Here is a 12,829-nt window from a genome sequence, read left to right as displayed (position 1 = left end):
CATCAGGTACCTGAGGGCTGCATGATCAGTATATTCAATGACTTTTTAATTCACCAGGTAGCTTCTGAATTTATCAATAGCAAAGATTATTGCCAACATTTCCTTCTCTGTGGTAGCATACTTCTCTTAGGCAGAATCAAGGGTTCTACTGGCATAGTAGATGACAAGCTTCCTGTCCTTCCTCTGGCCAAGCACAGCTCTAACTGCATAATCTGATCATCAGTCATAACCTCAAAAGGAAGGGACCAGTCTAGAGCCTGGACAATGGGTGCACTGACTAATGCATCCTTGATCATCTTGAAGGCTTCTTCACACTCACCATCAAAGACAAAGTCAACCTCTTTACACAACAGCCTTGTCAGAGGTCTGGCTATTCTTGAGAAATCTTTGATGAATCTTCTGTAAAACCCTGCATGCCCAAGGAAGCTCCTTATCCCTTTGACTGAAGTGGGAGCTTGCAGGCTCACCATCACTTCCACTTTTGCTCTGTCAACCACTATGCCCTTCTCAGAGATCTTATGCCCAAGTACAATCCCTTCCTGCACCATGAAGTGGCATTTCTCCCAATTTAACACCAGGTTATGCTGCTCACATCTCTGCAGGACCTGTGACAAATTAGAGAGACAATCGGAAAAGAAGGAGCCATAGACAGAAAAAATCGTCCCTGAACACCTCCACCTTCTCTTCAATGATGTCATAGAATTTATGCATCATGCAACGCTGAAATGTGGCAGGGGCGTTACAAAGACCAAAAGGCATGCGCCTGTATGCAAATGTCCCATAAGGGCAAGTAAATGTTGTCTTCTCTTGGTCTCTTGGATCTATGGGAATTTGATAGAATCCAGAGTAGCCATCCAGAAAACAAAACAAGGGATGGTTTGCAAGCCTCTCTAACATCTGATCAATAAAAGGCAAAGGAAAATGATCCTTCCTAGAGGCTGCATTGAGCTTTCTATAGTCTATACACATTCTGTGTCCAGTTATAGTTCTAGTAGCAATTAGCTCATCCTTCTCATTTCTTATTACTGTCATTCCCCCCTTTTTGGGCACCACATGGACTGGTGAAACCCATCTAGAGTCTGAGATTGGGTAAATTATCACAGCCTCTAGGAGTTTGAGAATCTCTTTCTTCACTACCTCTTTTAAGTTGGGATTGAGGCGCCTTTGGTGCTCTATGGATGACATTGACTCTTCTTCTAAGTGAATCCTATGAGTTCATAGGGACGGTGAGATACCCTTAATGTCATCTAGAGAGTAGCCAATGGCTCCTCTATGTTTCCTCAACTCTCCTAACAACCTATGCTCTTGGTCCTCTAACAGCATATCATTGATAATGACAGGATAAGACTCATTGAGACCTAAGAAAGCATGCTTGAGCCCCTTGGGAAGAGGTTTGAGTTCCACTTGAGGTGCCTTAGACTCATCCCAATCCTTGTCAAATGCATCTAGTGAGGCTTGTTGTGGCTTTTCTGCTTGTGCTTCACCTTTAGCCTTGTTGCATTGCTTCTGAACAACCTCATAACCCCCTTGAGAACCCATTTCCTCCTTGGCTGTGTTCACACCGACCTGAATCAACTCGGTGTGGGTGGTCGATATTTCCTCGGTGTTTTTGACCCTCTCACACTGAGCTTGCACACCGACTGAATACACCTCGGTGTGGATCAAGACTTCATCTTCTTGCACAGAATTCTGAGACACTGACCTCATTTTACTCGGTGTGGCTGGTCAATATATTCTCGGCATTTTGTCATCCCCCACACCGAGCTGAATACCGAGTGAATGTCCCTCGGTGCTGGCCCTTCTTGCTGACACCGACAGATTTTGGTCGGTGCCCTTGGTCGATATTCATTCGGCAAAATGGTTCCCTCAAAACCGAGCAAAACACCTACTGAATTTTGGTCGGTATGAATGCAAACCCTTGGCGTTTCTGAGCTTCTAAACTGGTTTTCTTTAGCCTCTGAACCTTCATAGTGCATGTTCAAGTAAGAACTGGTGCTCCCCTCTGGTTTGTGAGAGTTTAAAAGCTTCATGAGCTCCAAAGTTTCATCCTCAAGATAGCCATGGTCTCCATGTTCTTTTGTTAAAGCTATCTGAAGATGATCTTCTATGTTTAACTCCTCTAAAAGCTCATTAGCAAGCTCATCCATTATCTCAACATAGAAGCATTGCCCTTCTATTGTTGGCTTCTTCATCATTGCATTCACATCAAACTTAAGCCTCTCAGACCCAAGTTGAAGCTCTATTATGCCACCTCTCACATCAATTATTGCTCCTGCTGTGGCTAAGAATGGTCTGCCCAAAATAAGAGGATCAACTGGTTCCTCATCCATCTCTAGCACAATAAAGTCAGCAGGAACCTCAAAACCACCTATCTTGACAGGCAGATCTTCCAACATCCCAACAGGTAACCTAACTGATCTGTCTGCAAGGACAAGAGAGATCCTAGCTTGTTTAAACACTCTAAATCCAAGCTTCTTCGCTATGGAGAATGGCATCAAGCTGACAGATGCTCCCAGATCACAAAGGCATCCAGAAAATAGCAGAGGCCCTATGGCACAAGGGACTGTGAAGCTCCATGGATCAGTTAACTTTCTTGGGATTGACTTTCTCTGAATGATGGCACTACATTCATGACTCAATACCACCATACCTTGAAGCTCTTTAGTCTTGTTCAGAATAGCATCCTTTAAGAACTTACCCATCTTTGGCATCATTAAAAATGCATCAATGAGAGGCATTGTGAGTGGTGTCTCATTGAGTGCCTTCTCAAATACAGCTCTTGCCTTGTCTACAAGTTGCTTCTTAAATCTCCCTGGAAATGGGAGCTTGGGGTTGTATGGAGGTGGTGGGACATATATCTTTTCTGGTTCAGGTTCCTTTTCCACCTCTTTACCCTTTTCTTTCCTTGATCTCTCAGCAACTTGATCATCTTTTAAGGCTGCCTCCCCCTCAGTTTGATCATTGTCCTCAATGATCACATTGTTGTGCTCAATACCAGGTAGCTCCTTGCCACTTCTTAGTGTAATGGCTTTAGCATATTCCTTGGGGTTGGGTTCAGGCTTACCAGGTAGTTGGCCTTGGTTTCCTGAGCTAGATGCCTGATTTTGCTTCAATTCCTTGATGTCCTGCTGCATAGATGCATACTGACTTGCAAACACTTGTTGACCCTGAAGCAGCTGTTGCAGAATCCCAACCATATCTGACCCCATCTGTGGCTGCCGGTGAATAGGTGCTGACTGGAACTGATGTTGAGCTGGCGCTTGTTGTTGGAACTGTGGTGGTCCAAACCTTGGTGGTGCCTTTTGCTGCTGCTGTGAACTGAAACCAGAACCCTGAAATGGATGCTGTTGCTGACTAAAACCCTGATTCTGAGCAAACTGATTCTTGGGTTGAAAAGACCCTTGAAAGTTGTTCTTGGGAACAAAGTTCTGTGGAGCTTGAGAAGTGGGATAGACTTGGTCTTGTGGGTTTGCTACATTGGGATTCCTGTAAGAGAGGTTCTGATTGGCATTGCCATACTGATATCTTTGGAACCTCTGATTCCCAATGTAGTTAAGCTCTTCCTGAGTAAGACCCTCTTCCCTGATGTTCTCAAAGATTTGAGAAGGTTCCTCATACTCTCCTACAAAGTGCATTGGCTTTTGAGTGGCCAATAACACCTTGTCCAACTTGCTTTCAAGTGTTTTAAAGTCCTTCTCAAACCTTTGATCCCTGCTTGAACTCTCACTCCTATTGGCTCTATCAAAGTCTTCTCCATATGTATCATTGCTCATTGCTAAGTTCTCAACCAGCTCTAAAGCAGCATGAATCTCCTTTCCCAGAAAGTTTCCATTGGAGGCAGTATCCAGCTGGTTTCTAATCTTGGGAAGAGCTCCTCTATAAAGTGTGCTGAGAAGTGAAGCCTCACTAAACCCATGGTGTGGGCATTGGTTGGTGTAGCTCCTGAATCTCTCATATACTTCACCAAAACTCTCATTGCTGTGCTGAGTGAAGCTAGAGATTTGGTTTCTTAGCTTTGCTGTTCTGAAGGTGGAGAAGAACTTAGATAGAAATGCCTGCTTGCATTGCTCCCAGGTTTGAATGGATCCTCTTGGAAGATTCTTCTCCCATTGGTGAGCTTTGTCACCAAGACTAAGGGGAATAATATGAGCTTGAAACTGTCCTCAGAAACTCCATTTATCTTTGTCAAGTCACACACTTTATCAAATTGATCCAAGTGTTCCAAGGGAACTTCCATTGCCAATCCATGGAACTTTGAGTCTGGACCATATTCAACAAGGATGCCTTCACTTCAAAGTTGTTGTTTTGCACAGGTGGTGCTTGAATTCCAGCACCATACTGATGAGCATTGGCCCTGTCATTCTCTCCAACATAGACCTGTGGCTGCTCATATCTCCTTTGCTGGTTTTGAAAGGGCTGATGTTGGTGCACCTGTTGTCTTTGGTGGACATTGGCCTGATGCCTCTGCTGATGAGCTGGAGCTTGTCCCTGGTGGACATAAGCTTGCTGTTGATGCACCTGTTCCTGATCAACATTACTCTGATGTAACCCTTGACCAACTCCATTACCAGCTGCATTACCAGCTCCATTACCCTGAGCTTGTTGCTCCTGAGCCGGTTGTTCCATGTCAACCACATGCTCTCTTTGATCTTCCATATCAGCCTGATCAATCTGTCGTCCACGCCTGTCTCTTCTCCTGCTTGGTACCAAAAGATTAATGTTGTCGTTTAAGGGGAAAGGTGGACCACAGCTTCTTGATCTGGACCTGGTGTTCATGCACCTGAAACTCAGAAACAGAACTTGAAAGAAATTAGAAAACACAAAAGAAAATGCTTGATCTCAAGAAATGACACAATCTTAATGCTATCACACTTTGGCAATGGCGCCAATTGATAACTTAGAGTTTTCAAGGCTCTAAATGAGGGGTTATCAATCCCTTTTGTCACTTTGCAGTACAAAGGGTATCAATCCATCATGTGTATACACTAAGATGCAGAGTCAGTTCTTAATTCAAGCCAAATGAGTGAGGTTTTGATGTTACTTCCACTAAACAAACTTAAAACAATAACTAAAGCTAATGATCAACTTAAACAAGCAAATGACAAGATCAGATGATATGAAATGATGGAAGCATGAGATCCTAGACATGATAGTTGGCTAGGGTGCTTTGATGCTAAATCCGGTATGCTAATGACAATGATGAGACATGATTCAAGTGATTTAGAACTCTAATCTAGATTAATCCTCTCATGAAGGCATTAACCTCTACAATAATCCATTTTCAAACCAAATCATCATTTGTGATATTTGAATCAATGTGCATTAAGAAACAGTTCTAAAAGATCATTCAAGCAAATAACAAAACATTATCATGCAGCAAATGCTTAAACCTCTAATACAGCTCTTTCATGAATTTCATCAAACACTTGTGGTGCATGAAATTCCCAGAATCTAGATCACAAGTGATTTGCAAGGATCTAGCCTAGAGAACAGCTGTTTAGAGAATTGAATCAGTGAATCTAGCCCTAAGCACTCTTAATCTAACACCTTAGCACCCTAACCTACACATCTAGAAACTCATTAAGCTAAACTACTCACTAATCATACTAATCTCTCTTAACCCTTTGCAAGTTGAGAAGATTGGCATGATTAATGATGAAAATGGAGATGGAGGAGATAGATGGTGATGGGTTTGCATCTTTAAACACAGAAATCTCTCAATCTCTCTGATTAAAACTCAAAAAGGGGTGGAAAATGAAGATGGAGATGAATGATAATGATAGATTTCAGCTTTAAACCCTAATTACTCTCTTGATTCAACCCAGAAAATGAAGATCTCTCTTACAAAGTTCAAGTTTTTCACAAAAGAGGCAAAGAAAACAAAGAGAATAAAGCTTAGTATGTTGGATAATGACTAAAACATATATATAGGTAGGGTTTCTTGCTGGGCCAACCTAGGAAAAACTAGGTTTTGGCCCAAAAAAGGTCCACAATAACGTCATGAAGCGAGAATGTATCGAGGTGATTCTGGCCGGTGTGGGTGGTCGATATTTCTTCGGCGATTTGAGGCTGGTTACACCGAGACACTACACCGGCTGAATTCACCTTGGTGCGGCGTCAAGGACAGCTTCAGGGGATCAATACCGAGCAGAATTCAGTCGGTGCAGGACGTCGATATTTCTTTGGCAATTTGGCTTCCAAAAGCCAGCCAAAAACGTCAAGGTTCCAAGGTAATACCGACCAGATTTTGGCTGGTATTCCTTCTCGATATGAATGTGGACCGCTTGCACCAAATCCTTCATAACTCCTTGCTCACTGGTCCGAGCCTCGATCTTCCACTTCCACGATCTAGAGGACGTCCTTATCTTTACGTTTGGGGAAGGGCTCAACCCCGTATGACATAGGCAAAACCCCCGTCTCGTCGGTTCTTTGAGGCGCATCGCGTGAGACCTGATCGGGCCGCGAGACATGTGTTCCTTCCGATGGCGATATCTCCCAGTTCACGGTTCCAAATCGTCTGATTCCAAGTGTTCCGGAAACTAGACTCATTCCCTTGATTCTTGATGAAGACACTGGAGGTTTAATCGCATTTAAAGTCCTTCGTCCCACGCGATCAAAGTGAAGGTTTTGTCTGCACCAAACCATCTGTCCGAGTTGCTGTACACAGGTGAGGGTTCCTCCATGATCCCAGCTCCAAGTTTCTCCCAAAAGTCTCAATATGACCTGAGAAAAATCCAAAAATTCAGGACACTCTAAGACCTAATGCAAATCTTAAACAAAGCTAGAACCGAAGACAAACTCTAACAAAACTAGCTAAATGTATGCATGAGACTCAATATTTGGACAAAAATGCAGTCCTAATCATGACAAAATATGAGTATATCACAGTGCCTAAAGATTAAATTCAAATGAGCTGCGTGTGGAGATGTGCAGGTAAGGCAATCCTGAGTGATACCAAAGACTCCCGAGCAGGAAAAATGTTAAGTCCACAAGCTATGCAACTTAGGCATGCGAGTTGGCTGAGCACAGAAATGAACCGCAGAAAGACTCGCGGTTTACACCGAGTTGGGCATGCGACTTGGGACTAAAGATGACCAACTCGCACACATATTCTCTCCAGAATGCGTCTTGGTTATGCGAGTTGAAGAGAAGAAAGCCTGAACAGCACAAACACTCGCGGTTTACACCTAGATAGGCATGCAGCTAAGGCTGAAGGGTTTAAGGCGCACAAGGCTATTTCTGTGGCTGTGCGACTCAGCCTGCGGGATGGGAAGCACCTGACCATGTCGCACACTTGAGAGATGACCCATTTGAAGCCGGGTCAGTACCCAGTTTGTCCTGGGCTGACCTGGCCCGCAAGAGACACTATATATGATTTTTAAGGTTTTTGCCAATGGACAAGCTTGATTCTCTCTAATTTCTTTGCCTCTTTTATGAAAGACTCCTTTGAAGAGAAATATCCCTTTTTGAGATTTTTAATCAAGAGAAATCAGAGATCTTTGTGTGTTTAAAGATGAATTCTGTCTTATCTATCATCTATATCTTCATTCCCCATCATTAATCATGCTTAACAACACATCTTGCAAAGGATTGATTGTGTTAAGTATGATTAGTGAGTACTCACCTTAATGAGGTTCCAGATGTGTAGGTTAGGGTGCTAAAGTGTTAGATTAGGAGTGCTTAGAGCTACATATATGCTTTCATCTCTCTAAATAGCTGTTCTCTAAGCTAGATCCCTGCATATCACTTGTGATCTAGAATCTGGGTTTTTCATGCACCACAAGTGTTTGATGAAATTCCTGAAAGAGCTATATTAGAGGTTTATGCATTTACCACATGATGATGTTTTGTTATTTGCAAAAATGATCACTTATAACTGATTCTTAATGCTGTCTTGTTGTTTGATCTCCAATGATGATTGGGTATGTGAAATAACTTTATTTGTGTCTTGATGCTTGGGAAAGATTAAGGCTTGATTAGAGTCCTAAATCATTTGAATCATGTTTCATCATTGTCATTAGCATTTCTAGTTTAGCACCAAAGCACCATAACCAGCTATCATGTCTAGAATCTCATGCTTCCATCATTTCATATCCATATCATTTGTCATTTGCTACTTTTTTTGATCATTTGCTTAGTCAATAATCTTGTTTAACCCTTTAGTAGTCATTAGTTTAATCAAAACCTCACTTGTTTACTTGAATTATGAAACAGTTCATATAGTCCAGTGTCTAGCCCTCAAGACCTGAAAAATCTTGTCTATCACGCCCTTGGCCGAGTGCTGCACGATGGTGTGGCCTAACTGGTCAGTGACCACATATATTGTCGGAACGTGAAACCTCTTTGTGATCCTGGGTGGTGATCAAAGTGTGTGAGGTGGTTCACGGGGCAGAGGTGTCGAACTGGTGCATGTTCAGGGTGGATGGCACGTTTAGGGGGCTTGCATGGTGTTGTTTAAGTCTGTAGATGCACTTAGAGTAGTGATCTTAGACTTTTTGGTGAATAGCTTCCTCTGTGAATTGATTGTTTGGTGATTGGGTGTCAACATTGCGATTGCTTGGTTGGTTGTCCATTGCTTTCCTTGTGATGTGTACTTCGGCTATGTGTGTTAATCGAGATTGTGGTGGATTATGGGTTAGAGTCTTGACTCACTGAGTATTTTGAATACTCACGACTCTTTATATCTCGCAGGTAGCCGTAGAAACCAGGAACATAGAGGGAAGGCAACAGACACTAGGCGAGCTAGAGTAGATTGCAGTGTTCTTATAAGATCTATATATGTATATACGTTAAGCGTGGTTTTGTGATAAGATGCATCAAATATTATGTATTGGAACATGGTTTTGTAAGGATATTTTCAATATGTAATAAAGAAGTATTTTCTGACAAAAACCTCATCTTAATGATACTAGACCTTGTCCGGGTCAAAACAAATCGGTTTCGCAGTACGGGTTGAAAAGCTTTAGGCTGTAAGCTCGAGGAAAGGTCTCGGACATGGACTAGCTCGAGTAGAATGGGATGCTCGGGCCTGTCTGTGGCCGTCTCCGCATTGTAACGCTTCTGGCTCGATCTAAGTCATGAATAGACTCGGGTCGGGGGTGTTACATGCATGGTGTGGGTAAGGTAACTCGGAGCAGGGTAAAGACTTCCAAGCTCAAAATTATGCGGAGTTCATAGGCTGTGCGACTGATATGTCTATATTTTACATCATTTAGATTGCATTATAGAGTCCTCATCATGTGTTTTCTCATGAAAATTGAGTCTTTAGGCGTTAAAATAGGACTTAGGGCTTGCATTAGGTCCCAAAGAGTTTTGCATGTTTTGAAGTCTTTATCAGGAGCTTTGGAGACCAATTGGAGCCTAAGAAGAGGAACAGAAAAGAAAAGGGTGAAGAAAAGGGTCAAAAATGGTGAAAACCGCTTGGAGGAATTTCTCGGCCAAATCTCGTACCGGCTGGTCAGAAACCTCGGCCAAAATGTTTACCGGACGCTCATTACCGGCCAAAAACCTTACCGATCGGCCAGAATCGAGTATCGAGTGCAAAAATACCACGGGACAAGTTTTTGACCGAGGCAAGGATTTTTACGACCAAAAAGCTTACCGCGGTACACAGCCCTCGGCCATTTTCCTTACCGCGGGAAGGTTTTTACGACCAAAAGTTGCCCTTGCCCGCGCAAATCAGAAATCAGCAATCCGGGGAACCTTCCGGTCCGAATCAATTGGCGGGGTCTTCACCAAAGTTGGAGATAATCAAGCAAAGATTCCAGAACAGTTGGAATAATCCAATGCGGACGAGTGGAGAGAAAGATATGGCTTCCGGAGCGTTCACCAGCCTTGCGCGTACCCGAGAACTGAACGGTGAACTTCAAAGATCATGGCGGACGGAGCCTTTCCTGTCCGAACCAGCTTACCCGGTCTTCATCAAAGTTCTAGATCCATGGAAGATCTTCTCAGAGCATTTGGAATCGCTCAATTCGGAGCAAAGGTTTGGAAGATAGGGTCTCCGGAGTTCACATCGGTCTAAAAGTCTATTTTGCGGTAATTTCAATGCGGCGCAAAGATGTGAAATCCAGGAAGCCTTCTGCTCCCCAAGATCCGATGGTTTCTTCACCAAAGTTCGAGCCTATTGAGTCATCTTTACTGTGGAACTGGTCTCAGAGCAATTGGAGTCGTGTGCTGAAAGTTACTGCTTCCGGAAGGTGACATGGTCGATACAAGCCTAAAATGAGTTGCGATACGCTAAGTGTCTTCACAAGCCTCGGTATCTTTACCTTGGCATCACTCAAGTCGAGGCTCATATCTTGGAAGTATTCTGGACTAGACCTCGTCCCAAAGCCTTGGCATGATTAGATCGAGGCATGCATACGTAAAAACTGAAGCTGGAAACGACTAAGTGTTGAGAGTACACCTCGGTGTAATGACCTCGGCGTGCATGCCGGACTGTGTCCTCCCAAGCACCTCGACATCATGACCCCACGACATTTTATCCCGAGGTCCCTTGTCACGAACCCAGAATCAAGAACAGAATGGCTCAAGAACACACACGTGAGGATGGATCAAAGACTAGGGTTCATGCATGTTCTTGACGTGTTCTTCACGAGATCTTCATCCGGATCCTGACTCAGGTGCACACCTCGGCATGAAGACCTCGGCTTCACTTTCCGACACACCGTGGCACTCACCCATCAAACCAAGAGGGCGGTTCAGTACCCGGTTTGTTCCGGGCTGACCCGCGACACTTTCCCTTTGCTATAAATACATTTTGAGACTAAAAACCTAGTTATCTTATCTCTTATCTGTTTTTAGCTTTAAGAACTTGCCTCTTTTGTGAAACTTGATTAATCTAATCCGATATCTCGTTTTTGCATCAGAATCTTGTTCTTTCTTTATTTCTTTTATCATCCAAACATCAAACTCCTTATCATGACTAGCTACACGTCTTGCAAAGGACTTAGTGAGCTCGTTATGATTAGTGAGTAGTCCTTTAAGCGGCTTTAGATAGGTAGATTAGGGTGCTTTCAAGGTGGATTAATGGGTTTAGGTGTCTAGTCTTGCATGTTTCATTCCTTAACCGACGAGATCTCTAGGCTGGATCCAAGCACATCACTTGAGGTTCAGATCTGAGACATATCTCGCATCAAAAGTGTTTGTTGATATGTCTGAACCACTCGGTTAAGGGTTTAAGAGTCTTTCATCGCGAGAGCGATAGTTTGTTCTCTTAAATGACATTTTTGAACCAATTCTTATTGCTGACTGATTTATGATTCTCAAAAGGGATTTTGGTATGAAAAAGGATCAGTTTAGATGTTTAATACTTTCATGAGAAGATTAACATGCCTTGAGTTCAAAGTTAAATGAAATCGCTTGATAACATGATTCATTAACCCATTAGTCTAACTTGGAAGCACCCGAGTCAAATATCCTGTCTAAAGCTTCTGCCTTTATCATTCATTACCATCATCTGAATCACCTGTTTGTTATTTGCATCTTGATTAGTTTAAATCTCTGCTTTTATTTAACTTTATTGCTCATTTGCCTGTTAATCATCGTCACCAAACTTTTATCGTCTTGACTTGACTTAAGTGAACAAATGACATAGGCTAGTGTCTCGTTTACAAGCTTGGTTTGACACCCCTTATACTACTCTGACAAGGGGATCGATAACCCTTCTAAGAGCTTGAAAACTCTTAGTTATCAATTGGCGCCGTTGCCAACTTGTAGGAGCATTAGTCTCTTGTTTGTTCTTGAGTTCAAGCTTTTCTTTCCTTTGTTTTACTAACTTCTTTCCAAGTTCTTGTTTTGTTTTCAGGTGCATGAATACCAGGTCTCGGAGCACAGGATCACTTTTCCCATACGACGATAACATCGACAGATTAGAAAGGCGAGCTCGCGAGAGAGAACGGCACTTCGACAGACTTGGAATGGCAGAACAACAGAGAATGGAGCAACAAGCTCAGGCAGCCGAGCACCAGGCTCAGGCTAATCAGGCGCAGGCAGGAAGAAATGAACAACAAGCCTATGTTAATCAGCAACAGGCCCAAAGAAACGAACGGCTAGCTCAGCAAAACCAACACCAAGCGAATAGAAATGAACAACAAGCCCATCATGTTCATCCGCCACCGCCCCAAGTTCAGAGACAACATCCTCCAATCTGTGTTGGAGAGAATGACCGAGCTAATGCGCACCAATACCGAGCTGGAATTCAAGCTCCACCAGTTCAAAACAACAACTTTGAAGTTAAAGCTTCCCTGCTCAATATGGTGCAAAACTCAAAGTTCCACGGTCTGGCTGGAGAAAACCCTCTCGAACATCTAGATCAATTTGATCGGGTTTGCGACTTAACCAAGATAAATGGCGTCTCCGAAGATAGCTTCAAGCTACGCTTGTTCCCTTTCAGCCTCGGTGATAAAGCACACCAGTGGGAAAAGAATATACCGAGGGGTTCTATACAAACCTGGGAGCAGTGTAAACTGGCGTTCTTATCAAAGTTCTTTTCACGCAGCACAATAACGAGAGCTTTAGTGAAGCTTGGGAACGGTTTAGAAGCTACACTAACCAATGCCCACACCACGGCTTCTCAGAGGCATCACTCTTGAGTACTTTATACCGAGGTGCACTCCCCAAGATCAGAAACCAACTCGATACAGCTTCAAATGGAAATTTTCTTGGGAAAGAGATCAATGCGGCAATGGAACTAGTCGAGAACCTAGCCATGTCTAATGACACGTATGGAGAGGACTTTGATAGAGCAAACCGTACAGAGGGATCTAGTGATGAACAGCGCATGAAAAAGGATATAAGAGAGCTTCAGAGTAAGCTTGACAAGGTT

The 12,829-nt window shown here is 43.2% G+C and overlaps 2 non-coding genes across 2 annotated transcripts; one reads left to right on the top strand and one right to left on the bottom strand.

The window, feature by feature from the left end:
* Positions 1-3,909: 3,909 nt before the first annotated feature.
* Positions 3,910-4,016, top strand: LOC112081703. Its single transcript, XR_002896625.1, has one exon. It is a non-coding gene; the product is annotated as a small nucleolar RNA R71 (small nucleolar RNA).
* Positions 4,017-12,467: 8,451 nt separating this feature from the next.
* On the bottom strand, positions 12,468-12,576 carry LOC112081742. The gene has a single exon (XR_002896664.1). It is a non-coding gene; the product is annotated as a small nucleolar RNA R71 (small nucleolar RNA).
* Positions 12,577-12,829: the final 253 nt, after the last annotated feature.

This window comes from Eutrema salsugineum, unplaced genomic scaffold (genome assembly GCF_000478725.1).
Source record: "Eutrema salsugineum unplaced genomic scaffold, Eutsalg1_0 scaffold_10, whole genome shotgun sequence".
NCBI classification, from domain to species: Eukaryota; Viridiplantae; Streptophyta; class Magnoliopsida; order Brassicales; family Brassicaceae; genus Eutrema; species Eutrema salsugineum.
The sequence above is the reverse complement of the archived record's forward strand: the minus strand, read 5'-3'. Positions and strand labels throughout refer to the sequence as shown.